We start from the raw sequence: 25765 nt of genomic DNA, 5'->3' as shown, positions 1-25765 counted from the left end.
TTGACATGTTTGCAAATAGCATAAAGGGGACTGGAAAACCCAGTCTGGGGGACTGCACTGTCAGCAGAATCCAGAATAATATCAGTTTGTTGAAAGAACCACTAGTCTTCCTGCAGGAAACAATGGTCTGTGACTGGAGACCTGGCGATGTCACGGGAAGGAGGCCCTGACGTCTGCAGCTTGTGAGGCAGCTGAAAACAGGCGGGGTATGGAGTGTGGGACGGGAGGCAGCCACAGCCGGTCACGTGAGAGGATGACGTCATCGCGTCAGCAGCCGTGTCCGGAAGGTGGCTCCTTCACCTCCGTGGCTCCTTCCCCGGCACCACCTTCTACGCTGAGTATCAGCTTCTCACACACTATCCAGACCATCTATCTAGTCATAGAAAGTGGTGAGTTCATCCCTTTGGGGATTACCTGTAAATAACTTAAAATGTCACTCCTTTAAAGGGCATTTACATCTCCATAGGCATTACTACTACTAGTACTCCACTAGTATTGTAATGGTAGTAGCTAACAATGTGAAGATTTCTAAGCTGCTGCAGGCCCAGCCATGCTCTATAGTCTCTGCTACTCCCCTGAAATGCTCTCTCTTACTCGAACAACAGTCCTTCCCTAAGCATCGGCTCCAAAGGTCCTGATAAAATTCCTCACAGTGCCCCTCCACCTTGGAGTCCCTCCTTTGTTGCCTTTATTCAATGTCTCTTGATCCAACACCCAGAGAGAGTGACAGAATGGGATATGGGATACGGGATTGGGAATCATTGCCTGTGAATGGAAGCTATGGGAATAGACAGAGAAAGAAAGCAGAGTAAGAATTAAGACCAAAGACTGATTTCTGGAGAATGCAAAATTTAAGGGATGGTGGAAGGAGAGGAGGAATCAGAGAGACAGAGGAAGACCCAAGAGAAATATCAGGAAAGCCAAGGTGGGAAGAAAGCTTTTAAGTATGGGCTGTCCTGCCAGAAGCAGAAGAGAGATTCAGCAGCAGAGAATGGCAATGGGCGGTAGACCAGCACCTGAGAGGCCCAGCGGTACTCCTCCCCAGACAGGCACGGGATGATGGGGAAAGCACTGGTGGGCAGGGACAGTCAGAATCTGCCAGGGAGGAGGCAGAACCCAATAGCAATAGGAGACCAGCCAGAGTCTAATTGGCAGAAACTAGCCCCAAAGAGTCATGGATATTGAAGTTGCCAAACCAAGAAAAATAAAGTCAATATTATATAGAAAATACTCAAAAGACTATATTCATCAATGTCAGTCTTCTCTCACTACCACTGAAAAGGCATGGTCTTAGGCACTCCACACTGTCTTAAAGGAGTGCTTACTCTGCCTAGTGATAATAATGACGCCAACATTTTGACCAGCAGAAACCCAGCTACCTGGAATCTTTAATTAACCAGATTTATGATTTAATTCACCTATCCTCCATTTCTAAAACAGGGAGGAAATTGTCCAAAAAAAAAAACAAAAACCCAAAACACACACACACACATTTTAGAGATTTAGTCAACAAAGAAATATAAGATCTATACAGATTCAACTCAACCCTGATACATTTTCTAGCCATACAAAACGAGAAGTGATGTTTGGGATAATAACCCAGAAATAAAAGATTCAACCATTGAAGAAATACTTATGCTCATATTTATATAACAAAAATTTATGCTTTCAAAAATTCTATTCCATTTAATCTTGTTAACCTTCTTAGGGTTAATCAAATCAAATGGAGTAATCTTCGGTAATAGGTAATCTCATAGCAAGTTTACTTTGGAAATATTATAGAGAGTCTTGGTACTTCTGTGAGTTTCAGAAATCAAAAATTAAATCACTAATGAAGAAATTAGTCCCATGCAGTCTGAGAAAACACTTCTTGAAATATTTAATTCCTTTATGTAACCACTTTAAAGTTATTGAGATATAAAGTGAAAAACAGAAGCAATGAGTTTGGGATGCTTTCTTGTAGTCCCCTAGATTCAAAACCAACACATTTAATAGGGTTTAAAGTCTCTAACTCAGTTCTAATGAAAAATTTGTGCCCCTTGACTATTTCACTGCACACACCATTAGGGCTCTATCTGAGGAAAGTGAGAGAAGGTATCAATCCAGTAAATGGAGAAGCCAAAATTATAGTTCATTTCTCCTGATTTCCTTTCTTTTTTGTTCTACTTTATGATGTTATTTTTTCATCCATAGACTTTATGAACTAATAATAAACTCTTCTACGGGTAAAACTAAGATGTGTTACTGTAATAGCATATATGTTAATGAATGAAACTTTGTATACATCAAGACTGACCCAAATGTTTTTGTACATAATTAGGAATTAACATATTCAGCTAGAATGCATAGTGCCTTTCATATTCTCTCTGTCTCTCTCTCTCTCTTTCATACGTACACACACACACACACACACACACACACACACACACACACAGGCACCAACCAGCTATTCTGACTAGGGTGCCTTTGTGGAAGGTTGTTGGGCTGTTGACTGACTGTTAACCACGGCTGACAGATCCCTCTGGGTACCCAGTAATAGTTGACTCATTATGCTTTTCCACTGGCCAAGCCATGTTGTCAGAGGAAAGATGGCCAACTATGAGAAAAGAATTGCTCCAGAAAAGGGCATACGTGCAGAGGGCAGCTGTTTCCCTTCTCTCTCAGGACGTCCAGGTGCCATTACTAAATTTCCTGTATGCAGGGCCTGGAAAAGTTCACTGACCTCAGGCAGGGGGTGGGGGGACAGGGAACACTTTTTCCTTTCAAACTGTCTTTCTTTACTCATTGTAACCAGAGGATCACTGCTCACTATGTTGTCTTATAAATTATTCCTGTAAGATTTATAGCCATTTCTATGCTTCAAGTCAAACATTCTTTTAAGGCCAAACAGAGTAATTTACTGGATTTGTGTCTCTAAACAATCTTATAAATAGTCACTCTCTAGTTCAAGGTGAATAACAGTCGGTGGCAGGCTAGCATCAAAGAATACTGATTGCAGTTCAATTTTATTACCTTTGAGGATTCACCCTGAGGAATAGGGCAGACTGGCCAAAAATCTATAGGCTGATCATTTTGGGTCTGTATTGGAAAATCCTTTCCAAGTAAACACCTCCTCTATGGGTTTTTGCCTCCTCTCTTCATTGATGACCATATATATTTTTTCTTTCCTGGAGATACCAAGATGACAGTGCTGCTAATCAGACCTGCAGTTATGGCTGAGAGGAGCAGTGTATGTTCTTTCCAACCTGCTTGCACATCAAGCCTGATCCCTAGGTTGTGGCTGCAAATCCTTTTTGAGACCCTGACACACCCGTAAACACCCTCTATCCTTGACGCCATCGCAAATGGCAATGAACTCGTGCTTAATGCCACTACGGCTTCTCACTCTTGATAATATCACCTGTTATGTAAGGCTTACATGAGATGCTGGCAAAATTTTCAGAAAACTAGATATTCTGTACAGGCACATTTGACTCTCATGGTTCTAGAAATACACCCTGTAGCCTATGGTCTTTGATTTGGCCTAGGAGTTTGATAACACATTGATACCATTTTCTGCCTGTCAACCTACCAAAGGACACACAAACTTCTTAATTTCCCCAGAACTATATGGAATACTCCAAAATGTGCCATTAGGTACAGCCATCCCAGGAAGACTATGGTAAGGTAGTGGGACAATGTGAAGAATTCTAGAATATGCGACTCCATTCTGGCTGTGATTTTAGCCTAAGGGAACCCAACAGAGGTAAACTAAGCTCACATGTTTCTTTTTTTCTTTCGTGTCCTTAAAACCTAGAGATTATTTAGCCAAAGTAAAAAATTAACTTTTTATCAAAGGTTCCTTTCTCTCATTATCTCTCTTTTCAAGTCTGGAACATTTCAGACTTCAGCACTTCTCCAGGGTCAAACTCTGAATTCAGTAAACAAGATTTTGCCAAGTGTGCACGTGTGCTGCCTTAGCAGCTAGATGCTGAGGGAAAAGGAAAGGTGAGAAACAGGAAATGAAGTGCAAATGGAATTGTAATGTCTGTTATCGGTGATGTCTGTATGAGGAACCAAGTCATTACTGTGGGGTGCAAAGGATTTGTGTTAATGTAACAAGTAGGTAAACTTTATTAAAACTACCTTTCAGCTTCCAAAGACTGCTACTGCATTAAGGCTAGCTACCTTAATGTTCATCCAGTTACATTGCTGGTTGCTATGGCAATATCCTCCTAGGTATTTGTAAGGTCACAAAAGGAAGAGCTAACCCTCTTACTGCTGGAATAACTAATGTGGTTCTGTTACTTGCTTGATGTAAATGGTCTCAAGTGACAGCCAACTGTACATATAGTCAATTACAACTGCTCAAAGGAAATGATTTGTTGTAACAGCCGCTGTTCAACCTCTGTGACATCAATGTTTCTATGGAAACAGTTGCCTATTGCACTGCTTTGAATTGAGTATTGATCAAACTAGGGCCAACACTATTTCAGAGACTCGCTACTTTACTGTGTGGCAATTTACGATAGGAACTCATAACATCACTGTATATTTCAAGCCCCAAGGAACCAATTTAGCAGACAGTTACAGTAGAATATTAACAGAGGTCAATAATGGAAGTCTGATTATAGTCCTAGGACAATTAGTCAATGCTTTTGTTGTCTGCCCTTCCAACATTCGAGCAGCTATTACAGTTTTCAAATAATAATATTCATGCCTGAAGAAAGTGCTACATTCATTCATCTTCAATTTTAAACTTTATTTTTCATTGTTATGTTATCTATCAATAAAACTATTCTGCTATATTAACCAAGCTATGACCCCTCAGAAGTAAATAACTATTGATCAAGGAGTAAAGATCTACTGGTGCACAACACTGTTTTCCATTAATGATCTTATTGGCCCAGCTGATAAGATGGTTGTCTCCAAACAACTGAAGATACAAAGGCAAAAAATAACATAGGTCTAATTTCCATAAAAAATAGTTAGGGTTAAGTCCTCCATCTTTGTAATGGAATGGATTCTCCAACCTCAGTTGAAGGAATAGTGAAAATAAAGACACCGCCCTGCAGAATCCTTCCGTAAACCATTCATTCTGCATAATATTTCCATTGTCCGTGGATGTTTTATTCCATCTTCTCTGGAAACAACCTTTATGATGGTATCATCCAACACTCTCCTTTTAGAGATGAGGAAATAAGGTGACATGGCCTCTTTGGTCTTTCATAAAATAAATGATCTCCCTACAAATATATATGTGAAAAATGTTATGTTGGAAAAATCGTGATTTATACATTTGTCACTCACCTGAAAAAAAATACATGCCAATTATCTCTACTCTTAGATTGATTTGTCAAGAACTCCAGTCAACCAATTCTATAAAATTATTTACTTCTTTCCCTCCTCATTCCAAGTCAGAATTTGAAGCAGATAGTCAGCCAGTTTACTGCAGTGACATTGACCACAGTACAGGCATTGAAAATTAATTTTTGCAGCTGAAGTTATAAAACTTCAGAAAGCACTTGGATAATGTGGCTACATGCCAAAGAAGGGTAGGTGTCTATGAATGAAATCTGTTTCAATACATAGATAGTAGCACTAACTTTTTATTACCATAATTGAAAAATTATGGCTTGGAGAATGATTCTTGTCAGGTAATAACAAATTCATCCACCTGCTTCAAAGAAGCTCCTCCTCGTATAAGGAAAGTGATATTCTCCTAGCTTAGCTATTGATTTGAAAAACCCCATATAGATAGCTTAAAAATAAAAATCAGTTTAAAATTTCAGGCCAGTGACATCTAAAATAGTATTTCAATCAGTCTGGATCCCATTATACTTTTTTTAAAATCAGCTAAGACTTTAAGTTAGTCTTTTTGATGATAAGCATGGTCTGTGTTAGGAGATGAGCTTCCCTTGTTCATATAGCAAGTATTTATTGAGGACCCACAGAATGCCAGTCACTAGTCTGAACAATGGAGCACAGAGTTGAATAAGGCTAGCTCTCAGTAGTAGGTGGGAAGGGTCATTTGCCACGTGGAATAGGGAGTTCAGGAAAGAGTGGTCTCTGATCCCATACTCAATGTTCTCTCCCTTGTCTCTTTAACAATACTTTTACCACAATTTTTGCTTGTTTATACATTCATACCCTTCTGTGCTCTAGAAAGGATTTACAGTGGACCATAAGTTTGATTCTGAGCTTCTTCCCAACTGGTACCAAAAAAGGAAAGATAATCAATCAGCCACATGATTCCATGTCTGGGAGATTTAAAAAAAAAAAAAAAAAAAAAAAAACAGAGCAAAACAAAAAGCAGATGTGCAAAAGAGGCCTAGTGACTTCTCATATTGAGACCAGAGATAATTCTCCCCAGGTCCTTAGAAACCAGACCTTGATAAAGTGGTAAGGAACATCTTCCTCAACACAATGGCTGTAAATATACCACTGTGTTTTGTAAGGCTAAACAAACAAATTCCATGACCACACACCAAAGTGCCATTTAAACACAATTCTGCCAGAGAACAAAACAAGGCTTTCCCTGACATACTACTTTGTATCAATATATAGGTACTGAGGAGGCATAAAAAAATAAAACTTAGTAAATTAGCTATATATACAATACCTAACTTGGAATAATGTACCTTCCTAGTTTACCTTGAAGATTACTCAGGGGCCAAGATTTACACCTACATAAATAGATGAGATAGATGAGTTGGCTTACTCATAAATCCATTTGTGTGTGTGTGTGTGTGTGTTTGTAATTTTTATTCTGTAAGTGAGATAACATGGAAGAACTTTCATGAAAATGTTAATCCTGGTTTTAGTCTATGGATCTCAAACTTTTTGGGCCTGGGCCATTCCTAGCTTATCCAAACTAGGTCATCTGTATTAAAAAATAAGAAGAAAGATCAGATTATATAATGGCCTTCTTTGTCTCTTGTTACAGTTTTCTTAAAGACTATTTTGTCTGATAAAGTGTAACTACTCCTGTTCTCTTTTGGTTTCCGTTTTCATGGAATATCTTTTTCTATCTCTTCACTTTGAGCCTATGTGTGTCTTTAAAGCTGATGTGAATCTCTTATAGGTAACATATGGTTGGGTCTGGCTTTTTTTTTTACATTCAGCCATTCTATGCCTTTTTTTTTTAATTGTTGTTTATAAAGAGACAGCACAAGCAGGGGAGGGGCAGAGAGAGAGAGGGAAACACAGAATCTAAACCCACGACGCAGGGCTTGCCCCACGAACTGTGAGGTCATGACCTGAGCTGAAGCAGATGCTTAACCAACTGAGCCACCCAGTGCCCATTCTATGCTTTTTTTTTACCGGACACTTTATTTATTTACATTTAAAATAATTACTGACAGGTAAGGACTTACTAGTCCTGGTGCCAATTTCTTAATTGTTTTCACGCTCTTTGTAGTTCCTTTGTTCCTTACTTTTTCTCTTGCTACTTTCCTTTGTAAATTAATGGTTTTCCATAGAGGAATGCTTTGATTCCCTGTTCTTTATATTTTGTGTATCTACTGTAGGTTTTTGCCTTATGAGTTACCATTTTTAGCAATTTTTTTTCATGGTCTGCCTAAATCTCAGAATAACCTGGTGGTTTGGGGTTTTCTGATCTCTTAGAATATATTTTGACCAGAACTGCTTTAAACAGACTAATACCGAGAGGAACAACTTACATAAGTAAGTGGAATCCATGTACTGTCACAGGAAAACCACAGGTCTCAAAAGGCCTAAGTTTCTGGTGGGCTCCAGCCTCTTCACCAGTCCCGTGTGAGAGCAGGCAGCGTACTTGGCCTTCTGAGCTTGTAAACTCAGGTTAATGATCCCCAACCTGAAGAATCCTTGCGATAATTAGCAACAAATGACACATGAGGGCACCTGGCACACAGCAGGTGCTCGATAAATGAGAGCTCTTACTATTTTACAGAGACAGGAAACAATAAACTGGACAGAACTATATAAATCCTGTCTATAATCTTATTCACTCACAGGGAGATGTGGAATAAGGAACCCACTCAGATGGATCCAGTTACTAGAGAGCCAAAAGTTACCTGTAGGAGCCAACCCCAAATGATTAGTTAGGAGAGGAGGTATTACCTTCTTTCTCATTTTGCAGGTGAGGAAATCAAGTGGTTACATTAGTTAGCAGAACATCAGAATAGGATGGAAACCAAGGTCTTCTGATTAGAATGGTTCTTGTTTTCCCCACAGCTCTCCACCAGTTACCCTATAACTCAGCCCCTGGACAAGCACTCCCAAAACATAGCATCCCAACAGATTGCCGGCACCAGAGGAAAGTGCAGGGGGATGCTATCAACTTCAGGAACTAAATTTTAGCTGGCAAAAATTCATCAAGAAAAGTTTCAATTTTCCTCCCTGAGTCTTGAGAGAAGTCATTTTAAAAATGTCAACTTTAGCGTCAAGCCAGAAGGAAGGAAAGCCCCACCATGAGATGGGTAGTTATTGTGTCCCTTCTGAGGTCTTCCAGAACCCCTGGCCCATATATTACCACAGTCTAGGCTATCTTAAGGGTCCCCCAAAATCTAATGTCATCCTAGCCAAGGCTTAGAGGATCTTTGAAGGCCAAGAAACTTCAAACCTTCAAACCTAGGTCTGGATCATCCAAGGCTTGGGGAAGCAGGGGAAAGAAATATGGAAGAGGATAAGGAAAGAAATATTAGTGGCCTGGGGCAAGAAATTTCAACTAAATGTTACTGCATCAGGGGTGCCTGAGTGGTTCAGTCGGTTAAGCCTGTCCGACTCTTGATTTAGGTTCAGGTCATGAACTCATGGTTCATGAGATCAAGCGCCACATCGAGCTCTGTGCTGACAGTGCAGAGCCTTCTTGGGGTTCTTTCTCCTTTCTCTCTGCCCCTCTCCTGCTCTCTCTCTCTCTCTCTCTCTCAAAATAAATAAAATTAAAAAAATAAAATCAATGTCACTGAGTCAAATCTCTGTGAGCTTGCTGTAATATGGATTTCCATTCCCATGTTTGATCTTCGGTATCCCAGGACCAGTTTAGGGTTCAACCAGACAGGCCATAGACCCAAGGAGCTAGCAGTACACATCCTAGTTCATGCACTCCCCTAGCCTGACAGTTGGGAAAAAATCACAACTATAACCACTGGTGAAACTAGAATTATTTGAATCAGCTCCATTTCCCCATCTCTCCAGTGTCTCCTATACATTTTTAAAACTGCAGCTTTCCTCTGGGAAAACTATGGCTGGGATGTTCCCTAGAAATCCATGATGAATTTGAACAATAAGGAGGTGCTATAAATTCCAGCTGATTTACTAATTAAAGGAATAATATACACAGAAAAGCTCTTTAAGCAAAGACATTGCAGCAGAAGTTTGGACTGTGAATTTTTCAACAAGACATCTAATATTTTGTGGCTATTCAATATGTCGTGATTTCATAATTACCTTACATCTGTTCCCAGCACTCTTCCCACCCTCTACCAGTCCCCAAAAGGTAGACTGACGTGACTAATCTGAAGCTTTGAAGTAAGAGGAGGGAATACACATATGGCCCAATATGTATTTGTTCCAGACTTCTAAAACAAATATTGACTTGAGAGATCTTCATGGCTTTTCTCAAGAAACTGATGAAGTTATGAGATTGGGGCCAGGAATATGACTTCTCCAAAAGCTGTAATTAATGCTGAAAATAGCTCAAGAAATGCAAGCTCCTTAAGGGTGTGCCATTGTACATTTTTCATGCCTTCATTACAAACGTGAACCATGAATTTTTGATGTTCTGTGAATCTCCCTAGACTCTGACAATATTGGATTCCATCACATCATCCGCCTACAAGATCTGAGGGCCAAGCCTCCTCCTGGAGCTTACAGGTCCATCATGAATGGGGAGAGGCTAGGGCAGGAAAGATAACCTACTCTTGTGCCCACGATCAAACTTCTCTTGGATGTGTTCCAGAGAGAGCTGGAATGGGTGGACTGAGTGGGCAAAGGCTGAAGTGCTGAGGACAGAGGGGAGGGAGGAGAACAATGGGGTGTGGTGGGGGAGAGACCAGGCTGAGAGCTGAGGGGCAGAGCAGTGAATGCTCTCAAACGCTGAAGATGTGGAGGAGGGAGGCTTCAGGCTTTGTTTCACTTCATGACAATTCCTCCACAGAGATTTATCACTTCCTGCATTCCAACCCCAAATTCAGCACATCATGGACATTTGGCCACACATGTACCATGAGAGGCTTCTTCCTGAAGGTTACGCATCAGAAGCATGCAAGTCAGAAATGGGAAATCCCTTGACAGTGGGTTTCTCACAAACCTCAGTCTTCCCCTTGGGTTGGATGTGAACATCTTATGTCCAAACCCTAGTTCTACCTTCTGCTTTTCCTTTATTCTGGTCTGGGTCACCACATGAAGAAAACAACCCACTGCTCAGTGGTGCTTTCTCAGTTTCTCTTATTTATTTGGTTCTCAGACACAAAGCCCAGTTCCAGGGATGGCAAAACCCTCTTAAATACAAAAATAAGACTTGATATTTCCATAAGGCCACAAAGAAAAGGCATTGGGTCTGACTTAGCTATTCCCCTGAGTTCCCTCTAGAAGTCAGGGGTAAGGAAAGCTATATTTCCCAGCATGGACACAGCATACACCTTTATGACTGAAAGAGGATGTTTTTATTTGCACTGCATTATACCCATAAATTCCATCCACTCAGCAAGTCAAATTATTGCTGGCCTCCAAAATACATTAAGTTTGGGTTTAAATCAGTCACTTTTGAAGATATACTGCAGCCCACTTCCTAGCCATATTTGTAATATATTCACCCTGCAAATGTTCTTTAAAATGCATTGTTTGTGGAGTTGTCTTACTTCAGTCAGCCATGTGAAGATATAAGGAATATAAGCTCTAATTTGCAGTTTCTTTGTGTGTGTGATTGTTCATGATTCCACTCATGGAGATAATGGCTGCCAAAAGGCTTTCGTGTTATGAAGGGAAAGAGCTCGCTGAATCCGAATCAAATTAGAATTAGTGATATAATAGTAAACAGCAATGGGAAAATACAGAGCTCTGAGCAGTTTATGCTAGAATTTGGTGACAGCACACAAGCTTTTCCGGATAATGGTGGGAAGGGGAAAGCCACAGGATCGTTTGGGATGTTTAATGGTGTATTGCGAGATTCAAGTGTGCTCAAATGGCAATGCCCAAAATTTCTTTCCCTTACCTCGATTTTCTATTTTACAAAGTATTACATTACATTACATTCGCATTCCTCATCAATTGTCATTTAAATAATTTCAACAGGATGAACTGAATCAGAAAACGAGGAAGCTGAGAAAGAGAGTTACAAAGAAATAGAGCCATATTTGCTTGGTTCCCTTGGGAAAGAGGCCTGTCTTCTTTGCATTTCCCTTTTTTCAGCTGCTCTCCGCCTGACGGGTAGGAGATGTGCACCGTGGTGGGAGGGATGTGCAAGATGCCCCCTACGTGGTACTCAGTGTTTTTCCTAGCTGAGAAAGAAAACTGGCCTGCCAAGCCTGTGAGAAGCAAGACACTTGGACAGTTTGGCACCTGCCGCTATTCTTTATGCCCACCTTATTTCCAAAGACTGTTTGTTTTGAAAGATAAAAAGCTGCTAACACACCACCAAGGAAGAAGGCTCCACAAGCATTATCCACACTGCAGGCAGTATCTTTAAAACAATGTGACGTGTATGGATTGTTCTTAGTATTTCTTAAAAATCAAGCACGTGTTCTTCTTTCCCACGGCTATTTGTGAAACACTTCCTCACCTAGGTATGCAAGCTTACAGCACCAAATATCTGGTGGATATTAAGATAGTATTTTCCCACAAATCACATGCCAGGGCCAATTGCTATCAATACTATTCCACAGTCTCTGATAATCATAACATTTCTGCATAGATGAGGGGGCTGTGACATTTACTGGGCACTTTACATTTACTATCTTCTTTATACAGCTCTCAACCTCATAAGAGATATTATTTCCATTTTGCCACGGAGGAGACCAAGGATCAGAGAGGTTAAATAGCTGGCCAGACATCACAGAGCTAGGAAATAGCAGAGCTAGAATTTGACCTTGGGGATTACTTACCCCAGAGCTTCTTGAATCACTTCCCCACATCAATCACCACGATTATTGTATACTGAGGACAAGGGTTTTGCTGGAGCCACTTGTATCAGCTTGCAAGAGCTATTGCTACATTTTTAGCAACTTTGTGAGCTAGTTGTTCTCATGATGATGGCTTGAAGTTGGCCATGGTGGGAGTATTTACACCATAGAAATAGGCAAACACCACACGTTGGGGTTTTTGTTTGTTTGCTTTCAGAGAAAAAGAGAGCCATTTTAAAAAAAAATTTAACCAGGAAGAACATTTCCAAGAATCGTAGATTTTTGGACCCTTTCTTCCCCTCTGTGGTATTGTCTCCAAAGCACAGAAGGTGACAGAGTTACCAACAGGACAAATCCCCTGGGAAATGGTGCCAGCGTCCCGCCGAGGTGTGGACTTCCGGACACAGTCTTATCTTCAATGTCCAGTCTGGCCCTGCTTCTGCCCTTTCTCTTCAACCACTTACCCCACCCACTCTTCCCCTGAGGCACAAAGGAATTGGCAGAGCAAATTGAGACATTTGATGTGGTTGTTTTGATGATAAGTTTTGTAAGCCAAATTCGGTTCTTACGACTCAAAATTAATAACCTCAGCCTCTGGCATCAATTAGCTCTGCTCAACTCTCTTACTTCCCATCAGGTGAATATACTGTAAGTCCAAAGGAAATATATATTCTGAACACAGAGGGCATCCCTTTATGTCCAAACCTGATCTCCACTGGGGAGAGTCATGCTCAATATTTTTTATTATTATACAATTAACATTTATTGAGTGTTAATAGTGAGCTTATATATAACACAGAGACCATTACTATACCTGGTTTCTTGGCAGATTGTAGGAACAGCATGTTTTTGATATCTTGGATGGCACCAAGCTTGGTATAATTTCCCAATGAAGTCAGTGCTCCTAATTTCCTGAACATCTGTGCATCAAATTCATTAAATGGCTAATGAATCCAGACATATAAGGTTCATAAAAATATTTATATCTGACATTAACAAAATGGCACTCCTGCTTTGTTCCTCTATGTGATACCCTTAAGACAACCAAGTTTTTGTAACTGGCTAGAACCTGGTGGAAGAGGTACATGACTGAAATCAGTACCTTCACATTTCTTCTGTGGAATATGGCATAGAGAAACCATGGCTCAAAGTGGTCAATGAATACAGGACAAAGAATAGGGGGATAGGATCCAGGAGAGCAGGTGAAGTCAGATGTCCATATTCCATAAATTCACTTACATGAAGACTGCAGCTAACATGGATGGAAGTTTCACTAAGGGTAGAACATTATGCGGGCATGATTGGTGATCACACATGTGCCCCAATGCTGTCACCATGACCACCAGCCAGGTCAGGGGTCTCCGAGCTGAGCCCATGTTTACAAAAATGAATAATCACAATACTCTATTCTTTGAAGTTTAAATATTCTAGCAACAAATGAAGAACTCTGAACTGAATCAAATACCAGGGTTCTCCTCTGAACATTCCCTGACTAGGTAACCTTGTACCTGTTATTGGTTTTCTCTGTTGTCTCAGGCTCTCCTACACCCACATATAAAATGAGTGGGGTATGGATTAGATTTCCAGCCCCTTCCAAATATAAAGAAAGGTTTTAGGCTTGTTCTGTTGAGAAAGATGGGAGGCTGGAGATTACTGTTTGCCTACAGAGCTTTAGTCCAAAGCTTGAAAACAATGCTCATTTTTGTGTTTGCATAGGTTAAGGGAAAAGGGCTTCATCAGATGCCTACCAGGGGAAACCTCCAACTTCATATCCTCACTCGCAGACAACTTTTAGTAGGAATAAGACTCACAATGTCCCAATGGGGCATGTTTGCAGCTCTGTGACTTGCTTACTGTGTCCCACCACCTGGAAGGGCTTCCTGGTCCCCTTCACCAGCCCCTCCAGAAGTAACTCACATTCTGCCTGCTTTCTCCAGTCTTCATGACTGCCTCAGCCCCAAGAAACCATCTCACTCTTCTCCAAACTCTTGTACAATTGACTCTGGAACAACACGGGTTTGAACTGCATGGGTCAACGTATGCATGGATTTTTTCAATAAATATAGGATAGTAGTGTAAACGTCTTTTTTCTTCCTTATGATTTTCTTAATAACATTTTCTTTTCCCTAGCTCACTTTAGTATTAAGAGTACACTATATGATATATATATATATATATATATATATATATATATATATATATCTCATACAAAATATGTGTTAATCGATTGTTTATGTTACCTGTAAGGCTTCCAGTCAACAGTAGGCTATTAGTACTCAAGTTTTGGGGAGTCAGTAGTTACATGCAATTTTTGACCTTATGGGGACTGGCACCCCTAAACCCCTCATTGTTAAAGGGCCAACTGCAGTATTTATCTCCCAATGAATGCCATTTTATAAACAAATACTGCTCTGTGACGCTACTTTCCTGGTACTAAAGTATTATTAAAATATATTGTTATTATTGTCTTTTACATATGCACAGTTTATTGCCCTGGTTTGATTATAAATTCCTCAAGAACAAATTTTGTATCTTACCCTGGAGTGTCCCCACAACACCCTGGTGAATTGCCATAGTAGATTTTGTAGCTTAGCTTTTCCATCTGTAGAATGGGGATGTTAGTACTTACTTTATATGAGGAAAAAAGGAGATTGTGAGAAGTAAATTATGCCTGATTTAATGAGTGTTAGAATATTTTGTTAGTGCTGTTGGTATTCTATTAGGGCAAAGGAAAGAATACAGTGCTAGAAATGAGCAAAACTGAAATCTGGTTCCACCTCTACCAGTCACTGACTTTAAGAAAGTCAATTAAATTCGCAGAGCCTCAAATTCTTCACCCATACAAATTAGAAAAGCAACACTCCCTGCCAACTTTCTGTTGCTGTGCAGATCAAATAAATAATACATTTAAAGTAGTATGCAAATGTATCCTTTTTTGGTACTCAGTAAATACTATTTGATTTGGGAATTACATTGCCCTTATTTTACCACACAAACCACTTATTTTCTCCCCTTTGTGGCAGAAAGGGCACCAGTCATGCCTCTTGTGGACTTGTAGGAGGAAAACGGGGTACTCTGGATCTTCTACATTTCCAACAACTAGATTATGTTTAGGGGAGTCACAGCGTCTTGGCCTCCTTCTGCCATATTCCAGGCTTCTCAGTGTTTACTTTAAAGGAGCATTCCCATAACACCAGAGAAACCAAACTAAAATGTAGAATGTCTACCAGCTAACCCACTATTTTTCTTAAAACAAGTAAAATGTAGTTTTGAAATAGTTGATTAGTTATGCTAGCATGATAGCCTGTATCCATGAGTCAGAGAGAAGCAGAGCCAGAAATTACCACGCACCCAGGGATTCCCAAAGGGCCCCCTTGGGAACAAAAACCTCCTCCAGCTTAGGCACGGAGGAGCCTTGGTACACACACAGAATGGGCTTCACTGCCCATGCGTAGGCAAGGCCATCGCTTCCATAAAAAGCCAACACATCACAGACCAAGCTGCGCAATTTGACTCCCTGACTTCTAATGGTCTAAATATACTCTTCTACCTGCAAACCATAAGTATGGTCATTCTTGCTTTTCCAGTCTCATTTTATCAAGTATGAGATGCCAGAGGCCATCTAAGTTATATCAGCTACGCACCAAACATTCCTTCACCAGATAATTATTTAACTTGTCTGTGTGCAAGGCATGGGGGCACACCAATTCAACAACACAATCTAACTGTGGTATTATTCACACAACTTATCTTAGTATCTATGAAGATTTGTGTGTTTTCTGTCATACGGGCATGGTTTACACATGTTTCCATGAAGAGTACACTTAAAAAAAAAAGAAAAGAAGAAGTATCAATCAAGCAAAAACCCATGGTTAAAAGACTTGGAATTTAGTGTTCTTATCCGTTCTTTAAAGACAATGAAAGGCAAAAAATTATTAGGAAAAATTATCTGATATTCTGATATGCTCACATCATTGCTCTGGTGCAAACAGCAAATGCACAAGTGCATTTTTACTTTGTATAACAAAACAACCCAATAAAAAGGTAACGTATGGTGGAAGTATACAACCTTTATGATATTTCTTGAAATTACTCCACTTTTATAGGGATGATATTCGTGCTAGAAACAGCTATAAAAAATATGGAAATGTAAAAGAAGAGAGATTAAATATGGGATTTATCTGCAGGCCCCAGTACATTAAACCCTTAACATATTTGAAATATGAAAATAACCTAGGCCCTCAACATCAGGATCATGAAGGGAATTTTAATGGTGCCCTATGCCTTCACTTCCAAGATTTGAATTTTTGTTGTTTTAAAGGTCTTTTTATATATTTGCTTGACTTGCACGATTACAGCAATTCATCACTTGGACCAATAGGACAAAAAACATTTGACATTGATGATGGTTGGTTACCCATCCTGACCTGATATGCAGTACATAGAAACCAGTCCTTGGCTTTCTCTTTCAGCCCCCCACAAAGCGGGAGCTTAGGCCATGCCTCCAGGCTGGAAATCGTAGCAGCAGTGACCACGCCTGGGGGACAGGCAGGATGCCAGTTCTAAATCTTCTGCTCATGAAACATGCAGAACCTATGCATCAAAGTGGGGCCAGTCTTGCATTCTGCAAGGGTTAGAGAGCAATACAGCCTTCCCTCCATCTGTTACCTGTAACTGCCTCCTAACTGAGGCATGAGCTGACACACTGGTCCTCTGTGTAAAGGGTGGAAGGAAAAGCAAAATCCATCCCAGCATATACTGTTTCTGCAATGGCCTGTCATCATCAGACCCAATCATCATGGCCTATGGAGATCTTGAAGAGTAGAGTTTGGGAAGCAGCAAAGAAATGAACATGATGCCTATATTAAGTGGGACCTGAGAGAATGGCTATGAGGTTGAAACCCAAGCTTGGGGAAAAGAAACAGGAAGGAGGACAAAGGTCATGGGGCACTAGGGGACAATGGGGAAGTGGGAGGTGAAGAGGTGAGAGACAGAGCACAATTCCCAAATCTGTCTTCTCACTTCATTCCACTGGGCATCTTCTAGCTCTTCACTTACTTATGTCTCACATATGCCACATGAGTTGGTAGATAAAAGCAACGTGGTAATTAATTTTTAAAATAAAAAGACCTCAAGGACTTCCAGTTTAAAATGGCATCTGGCTAATAGTCCTGATATAGCCTCTTTTACTAAAATACACCCCCCCCCACACACACACGCAAACATTTACATTGCCACCAAAAATTAAGATTGACAGTTGACTTCTTACCACTAACTGTAAGGTCAATGAACTTGGATTTTTAGAGGCAATTAGTGGCCCACCTGTGCATGCCACCAGACCTAGAGAAAGCCCACCTGTCTGAAGTTAGAAAGGCCCATTATACCTTCCCTACTGTCTGCCACCTGGCTCATTAAATCAGGCAGCCATTCTTCTACTATATAAGTGCTCCTTTTTAAGCTGGAATGTTATTTTCCTGTCATATCCAATCCCTCAGTAGCAGCTTTTTTCTTAAAAACAATCAGGGCACCTACCTGGAAAAGAATTGGTCAACAAGATGGAATGAGGAAGCAGGCTTTGGGATGCCGCATTCCAACCAGGAAGGTGTTCCCATGAAGAAAGCACAATATGAGAGAAGAGAGAATAAAAAGTCTCGACAACCCTGTATGCTGAGTATTATAGATCTCGTGCCAGAAAGTAAGGCAATGGGAGCAGAACAAGCCCTAACGTCGACACTTAAGGAATGAAAGCAAGTCAAACACCAGCAATGGAGCTGGTAGCTCTGGACATCAGCTGGCCCTCCAGGTGTGGCTCTAAAAAGGGAATTGAACCCATATCCAAGTGGACAGAAGGAAACACCAGTCCAGATAGATATCCTGTGTTAAGAGAAGTGGCAAGAAGAATAACTAGCATGCATTTTGATAAATGACATAGAAATAGAGATAGAGGATATTATCCTAAAGACTCAGAGGGAGCACAGCCTCTGAAAATGATTTGCCACAGGAATTGAAAGAAATTTGCAGAGAAACATTTTTTCAATCTTCAATAGAATTCAAGAAGTAATGGCCTTTAGGGAACAGGAACAGACATCCGTAACAAGAGAATCGGTCATGAGAAAGAGATGGCAAGGTGAGATGAAAAGGAAAATGTGTGAGATAGAAAAAGATTGAAGTAAAATCAAAATGCAATGACAGAATTAAAATCTGCATTTGAAGCCATGTGGTACAGAAACGACACTGCGGATAATTACATCAGTAAAGTAGGGGACCCATCTGAGAAAATCCTCTGGGACATAGAAGAAAAGAACAAAGATGAAAATAATGAAAGAAATCATGAAGTAATGAAAGGAAAATAGACACAGAAAACCTAAGAACTGTATATATATTTTTTAGGAAAAACTACAAGACATAGAACAGAAGTTATAATCAAACACAAAAATTTAATGGTTTTTAACCTTAAAAAATGTTAGGCATATGCAGATCAAGAATCCACTACATTCCAGGCAAAATGAACATATTAAGACATATCTGGAAGCATCCATGATGACTTTTGAAGGTCAGAGATAAATAACATTCCCACCCAGAAAGTTATACCAAGACAAATTGTCTTTGCTGTGCAAAAATCACAGAAAACCTGATTGAAGATAAGAAAATGCTTAGAAAATATACTCCCCCCAAACTCTTCTTGAAAAAAACTATTTAAAGACACACTCCTGGGGTCAATTGTATGTCAATGGATAGTAACTAGACTTTGGGTGATGATCACTTTGTAACATATACAGATGTCAAATTATATGTTGTACACCCAAAACTTGTATTATGCTATATACTAATTTTGCCTCAATAAGAAAAAAAGCACACACAAGAAGGACTGAGAAATAATTTGCAATAAATAACATAAGAATGGAACTATTGTGCTTCTGAAGGATTAGCAATGAGCAGTGAAAGGAGTTATATATTTTAATTACATTAAGTATTTATTGCAAAATTTGTTAATAATAAAGCAAACATAGGGCGCCTGGGTGGCTCAGTCAGTTAAGCGTCTGACTTCAGTTCAGGTCATGATCTCATGGCTTGTGAGTTTGAGTATTGCATCAGGCTCTGTGCTGACAGCTCAGAGCCTGGAGCCTGCTTCGGATTCTGTGTCTCCCTCTCTCTCTGCCCCTCCCCTGTTAGTGTTTTCTCTCTCTCTCTCTCTCTCTCTCAAAAATAAATAAAACCATTAAAAAAACAATAAAGCAAATATTAAAAATATTGATAAAAACCTATATAAGCAATAACGATAATAAGTGTCTTAAATCTAAGCTTATATTAGCAAAGATGCGGAAATGAAGGAAAAAAATAAAACTATGCTAACTTTTTCAAATGTAAGGATACTTTTTTAATGTTTATTTTTTATTTTTGAGAGAGACAGAGAGACAGAGCATGGTGGGGGGGTGGGGAGCAGAGAGTGAGGGAGACACAGAATCAGAAGCAGGCTACAGGCTCTGACTTGTCAGCATGGAGCCCGATGCAGGGCTTCAACCCACAAATTGTGAGATCATGACCTGAGCCAAAGTTGGATGCTTAACCCACTGAGCCACCAGGATTTTTTAAATATAGTTTAATTTTTTATATTGAAAATTTGGGGAATATAAAGAATGCTTTTTTAAATAATTTAAAGGCAACCAATAGAAAAATTTTAAATAGATTAACTTCCAAGATTTCCTTCATAGAAAAAGTAATTTTAAAGGTAAATAAAAAATATTGCATACAGCAAATAAAATGTAAGGAAATAGCAAAATCTCAAAAAGAGGATAAAACAAGTAAATTATAAGAAAATATGTAAATGGTTAACTAGCCCATTAAAGGACCAGTAATTTCAAATTGGTTTCATCTGTTTTATTGAAGAATAACTGACGTATAGTATTGTATTAGTTTTAGATGTATAACATGGCAATTTGATATTTATATACATTATGAAATTATCATTGGAGTAAGTCTAGTTACTATCTGTCACCGTACAAAGTTATTAAAATACTCCCTATGCTATACACTACATCCCCATGTTTTATTTATTGTATACCTGGAAAACTGTACCTCTTAATCTCCTTTACCTATTTCATCTATTCCCCCCACACCTCGCTTCTGGCAACCATCAGCTTGTTCTCTGTACCCGTAAGTCTGTTTTGTTTTATTTGTTTGTTTTTAAGATTCCACATGTAAGTGAAGTCATATGTTATTTGTCTTTCTCTGTCTGACTTATTTCACTTTCATAATGCCCTCTAGGTCCATCTGTGTTGCCACAACTGGCAAGATTTCACTTTTTCTGGCTAATGCTCAGTTGCATATACATACCACATCTTTTTTTATCCATTTATCTATCCATAGACATTTAGATTGCTTCCATATTTTGGCAATTGTAAATAATGCTGCAATGAACATAAGGGTGCATATGTCTTTTGAATTAGCGTTTTTGTTTTCTTTGGATAAATACCCAGAAGCAGAAATGCTGGATCGTATGGTAGTTCTATTTTTAATTTTTTGATAAACTTCCACACTGTTTTCCATAGTAGCTGTACCAGTATACATTCCCACCAACAGTGTATAATGGTTCCCTTTTCTGCACATCGTTTCCAACACTTATTTCTTATCTTCAGAAATAAAATTCAAGTCTATGTTACTTAAAAGAGACCCACCAAAAAATAAGCGGCTCAGACAGATAAGAAGTTTAAGAATGGGTGAATACACTTTGATAAATACAAGCAAAAGAAAAACTTACACACCAGGAGTCAAGCTAAAAGCAATAAACAGGCCAAAGATGTAATTTTATATTGATAAAAGATATAATCCACAACTAACAGAAAATAGTCATAAACATTTTTATACACCAAATAGCATAGCAAGATTTAATAAGCAATGTCCATATATCAGACCATAAAAACAATTCCCCAAAGCAGAAATTCTAAAGGCCAACATATTTCCAACCATAATACAAACCAAAAACGATTATCAGATTTTTAAACAAACAAACTAATAAATAAACAAAACCAATAACTTGAAACTTTTAAAAAACACTCTCCTAAACTAACTTATAAAGGATATCAAATCCTCAATTATATACTAGGTTTTAAATAACATAACTAAGAATATTAATAAAAATTGTGGGAGGTGGCCAAAATTCCAGTCAAGAATGAATTCATAACCTTTAATGAATTATTAAATCAAGTATGAAAATAAATTGATATTTGATAAACTGATAAGTCTGATCATTAATAAAATACACTAAAAATAAAATTATAAATACAATGATAATCAAGTTTAAGCGTTTGCCATCAGGTACTGAACCAAATTCTTTATGTAGTTATCTTGTTGAAACATCACATTACTTTTGAGGGATGGGCATTAGTAGTAGTTATATTTTATAAATAAAGAAATTGAGATTTCAAAGCATTAAATAATTTTTCCAAGATAACACAGCTAGTAAATGACAAAATTGGGATTTAACCCAGCTTTGTCTGACTCCAAAGTCATTGCCTGTAATCACTGCCATTACAGGGTTATTAGAAAAGAACAAAGAATCTAAATGATTATTGTTTTGAAAAACTAGACAAACATCTGACAAACCTAAAATGGAAAATAAAGATAAAAAGAAAAAACAAAAAAATTTTTTCACTAAGAATCAAGAGGATATAACAGATACATTATAGTTTTTAAATTATTCTTTATGTTAATAAATTTATAAACATTGATGAACGAGATTATTTCGTTATGAAATATAAATTACTAATTGTGTTGAGAAGAAATAGATGATCTGAATAAACAAAAAACTTGAAAAAATAGAAAGGTACACAAGTCATAAAGGTTAGAATGATTTATCAGTGATTTTTTTTAAAGTTTCAAATAAGAATAATCTTTAAAATTCAGGTATAAAACCAAAATGAACAAATGTCAAAACTTTATCAAGACCCAAAGGAAGACTAGAATAAATGTTCCTAAATAGGAAAACCCAACTTTATAAAGATGTAAATAAAATTCTAAAATTGAGTTCAGGGTTTAACTCAGTCTTCTTGGGGATAATTTTTGAAATTTGCAAAATGTTTTCTAAAGTTAACAAATGAAAACCAGGACTGACCATCACATTTTTGGGAAAGACAAAGACATACACATGTACCCCAATATTTATAGCAACGCTATGAACAATAGCCAAATTATGGAAAGAGCCCAAATGTCCATCAACTGATGAATGGATAAAGAAGATGTGGTATAGGGGCACCTGGGTGGCTCAGTCGGCTGCGCAACTGACTTCGGCTCGGGTCATGATCTCTCAGTTTGTGAGTTCGAGCCCCACATCGGGCTTGCTGCTGTCAGCCTGTCAGTATAGAGACTGCATCAGATCCTCTGTCTCTCTCTCTCTCTGCCCCTGCCCCACTTGTGCTCTCTCAGAAATAAATACACATTTAAAAAAAAGAAAAATAAAAAAATGTGGTGTATACACACACACACACACACACACACACACAATGGAATACTACTCAGCAATCAAAAATAATGAAATTTTTCCATTTGCAACAATGTGAATGGAACTAGAGTGTATTATGCTAAGTGAAATAAGTCAGTCAGAGAAAGACAAATATCATATGATTTCATTCATATGTGGAATTTAAGAAACCCAACAGATGAACATAGGTTGAAGAGAAGGAAAAATAAGATAAAAACAGAGAGAGAGAGAGACAAACCATAAGAGACTCTTAAAAATAGAGAACAAAGTGAGGGTTGCTGGAGGGGAGATGGGTGGGGGATGGGCTAAATGGGTAATGGACATTAAGAAGGGCACTTGTTGGGATGAGCACTGGATGTCATATGTAAGTGATGAATCACTGAATTCTACTCCTGAAACCAATACTACACTATATGTTAGGTAACCTGAACTTAAATAAATTAAAAAGAAAAAAACATGCATAATTAAGGGCTATCTGGGTGATTAAAACATCCTATAAGGTTTTGGCAATTAAACTATAAAAAAACTTGCAAAAATCAGTGGGTAGATCAATGGAATGGGATTCATAGCCTAGAAAGACACGTGGCATATAAAGGAATTAATATGTGATAAAGGTGCCAATACAGTCAGTGGGGAAAGAATTACACAGTCAATGCAGCAGGATAACTGCGGGGAAAAAGAGGTGGGCAGGGATGAGATCCTTCCCTTGCCCCACACACATGCACACATTTCCCTGATGATCAGCGATGTTGAGCATGTTTTCATGTGTCTGTTGGCCATCTGGATGTCTTCTTTGGAAAAATGTCTGCTCATGTCTTTTGCCCATTCTTTAATTGGACTTTCATCTTTGGGATGTCGAGTTTTATAAGTTCTTTATATAGCTTAGATACTAACCCTTTATCAGATATGTCATTTGCAGATATCTTCTCCCATTTCATAGGTTGCCTTTTAGTTTTGTTGATTGTGCTGTGGTATCTTAACTGTTCCTGTTGCAGGATGTCAGCTCTACCTTGTCTCTCTTGGCTTCTCTCCAGGTCTGGTTCTCAGCCTTCCCTTCAGTTCTGTGGCCTACCCAATACCCTAAGCAACGAATTCTTTTTCTATTTAAGTTAACTAAAGTCACTTCCTGTCATTTGCAAGCAAGAATCCTGACTAGTATATCTCTCTAGATAAGTGGTCAAGGATATCAAATGGAAGTTCACACACACAAAAAAGAAAGAAATACAAAATGTCACTAAGTATTTTTAAAGTGTCTAATTCACAACATTAGATAAATCATTCTTAGAAAATCAAAGCAAGAATTTGGGCATAAAATTAACATGCTTCTTTATTAACAGTAATATTTTGAATTAGTAAATATGTGGAGAAATGGTAGGAACACAAATTTGTACAATTTTTTTAGAAAACAATTTGAGTATATATACTAAAACCCTTCAATATGCCCACAACTTTTTGACATATTAATTCTTATTCTAGGAATTTATCCTGATAATCATTTATGCAAACATTTATGTATAAGGATATTCACTTTAACTTTGTTTTTCAAAGTGAAAAAAAGCAAAAATGTGCTCAGTAATATGAGAACGGTTACATACAGTAGAATCTTTCTTAACGGACTTCTGCTAAACCAATGCCTGATTAGTCGGTGGTATTTATTTCCTCTGTGAAACACACTACACATTCCTCATTCAGACACACATGTACCTTTCCCCCCAAATTAGGTGGGTACTTACCAAGAGTGGGATATGTTTGTGCCTAGGCCCATTTACAAACTCAGTATCTACCACTGTCATTATGAATGCTACAAGAAAGACGTAGTTGTTTCTATAAAAATTAAGTTGAATGTGTTGCAAATTTTAGATAAAAGCAGATTGCTGAAAAAGAAAAAAAAAAGAGCAGAAGGAAGGGAGGGAGGGACGGAGGAAAGAAGGAGGGAAGGAAGGAAGGAAGGAAGGAAGGAAGGAAGGAAGGAAGGAAGGAAGGAAAAAAAGCAGGGAAGAAAGGAAGGGAAACAAAGAAGATACTATTACTAGGCAACAGCAAGCATTGGGAAAAATCAGTCAAGTCTAGAGCCATGATTCTCAAGAATTTGGTCCCTTCTTAAAAATGATTAAGGTCCTTAAAGAGCTTCTGTTGATGTGGGAAATATCTCCTGACATTTACCATATTAGAAATTAAAACTGAGAAATTTGTAAACTATTGACTTTAAATTCATTCTTAAACATAACAATAAGAAACCCATCACATGTTAACATAAATAACATATTTTTTTTTAATTTTTTTTTTCAACGCTTTTTATTTATTTTTGGGACAGAGAGAGACAGAGCATGAACGGGGGAGGGGCAGAGAGAGAGGGAGACACAGAATCGGAAACAGGCTCCAGGCTCCGAGCCATCAGCCCAGAGCCTGACGTGGGGCTCGAACTCACAGACCGCGAGATCGTGACCTGGCTGAAGTCGGACGCTTAACCGACTGCACCACCCAGGCGCCCCATAAATAACATATTTTTATGACAAGTAAATATATTTTCTACAATAAAATTTTAGAGTAGTGACACTGTTTAACATTGTTGTAAACCTCTAACACTTAGATTAATGAAAGGCAGCTGAGTTCTCACATCAATTCAATGTTCAATCTACTGTAGTATCACAAGTCATGGAGCCCCTGGAAACCCTATTATATACTCATGAGCAAATGATAGTGGGAGAGGCAATAATACCTTAATACTATTATGAATATAACTTTGGCATTGCAGACATCCTTCTAGGGGCTTGGAAACCTCTAGGAGCCCACAGACCACACATTGACAAATGCCTGGCAAAAGGTCTATGCTCAGACTTCTTGTAATTGTCTCTAAGTCTGTGATCCACTTCAAAAGGAACAAACAGAAAACCACAGAAATTAGAAGTGTGTTACTGATATTGTTTATGCACTAAAGATAGCACAGATGACCCATTATAATTAAAGACCCTGGCCCACATTTTTTTAGTGATGAATGAATCCATAGATATATGCTTTATGTACTTTTTTAAATGTTTAAGAAATGTATGTGTTTTAAAAGTAATTCCACATCATTTCTTTTACTATTCTCCACTAGCTATTTCACTTTGGGCTGCAATACTTAAGCACTCATTATTTCACTTAGGAGTCTGAAGCTACAGGGTTGGTTAATTTGGTGGCTAGGACACGTCAAGGCTCTGGGTTG

The 25765-nt window shown here is 38.5% G+C and overlaps 1 long non-coding RNA gene across 1 annotated transcript; it reads left to right on the top strand.

Moving 5' to 3' along the window:
* The first annotated feature begins 281 nt into the window (after positions 1 to 281).
* On the top strand, positions 282 to 11666 carry LOC131502386 (uncharacterized). The gene is made up of 2 exons (XR_009257032.1): positions 282 to 389; positions 11257 to 11666. It is a non-coding gene; the product is annotated as an uncharacterized LOC131502386 (long non-coding RNA).
* The last annotated feature ends 14099 nt before the right edge of the window (positions 11667 to 25765 follow it).

This window comes from Neofelis nebulosa, chromosome 2, assembly GCF_028018385.1.
Source record: "Neofelis nebulosa isolate mNeoNeb1 chromosome 2, mNeoNeb1.pri, whole genome shotgun sequence".
Classification (NCBI taxonomy): domain Eukaryota; kingdom Metazoa; phylum Chordata; class Mammalia; order Carnivora; family Felidae; genus Neofelis; species Neofelis nebulosa.
Note: the sequence above shows the minus strand (reverse complement) of the source record. Positions and strands in the feature narration are given on the sequence as shown.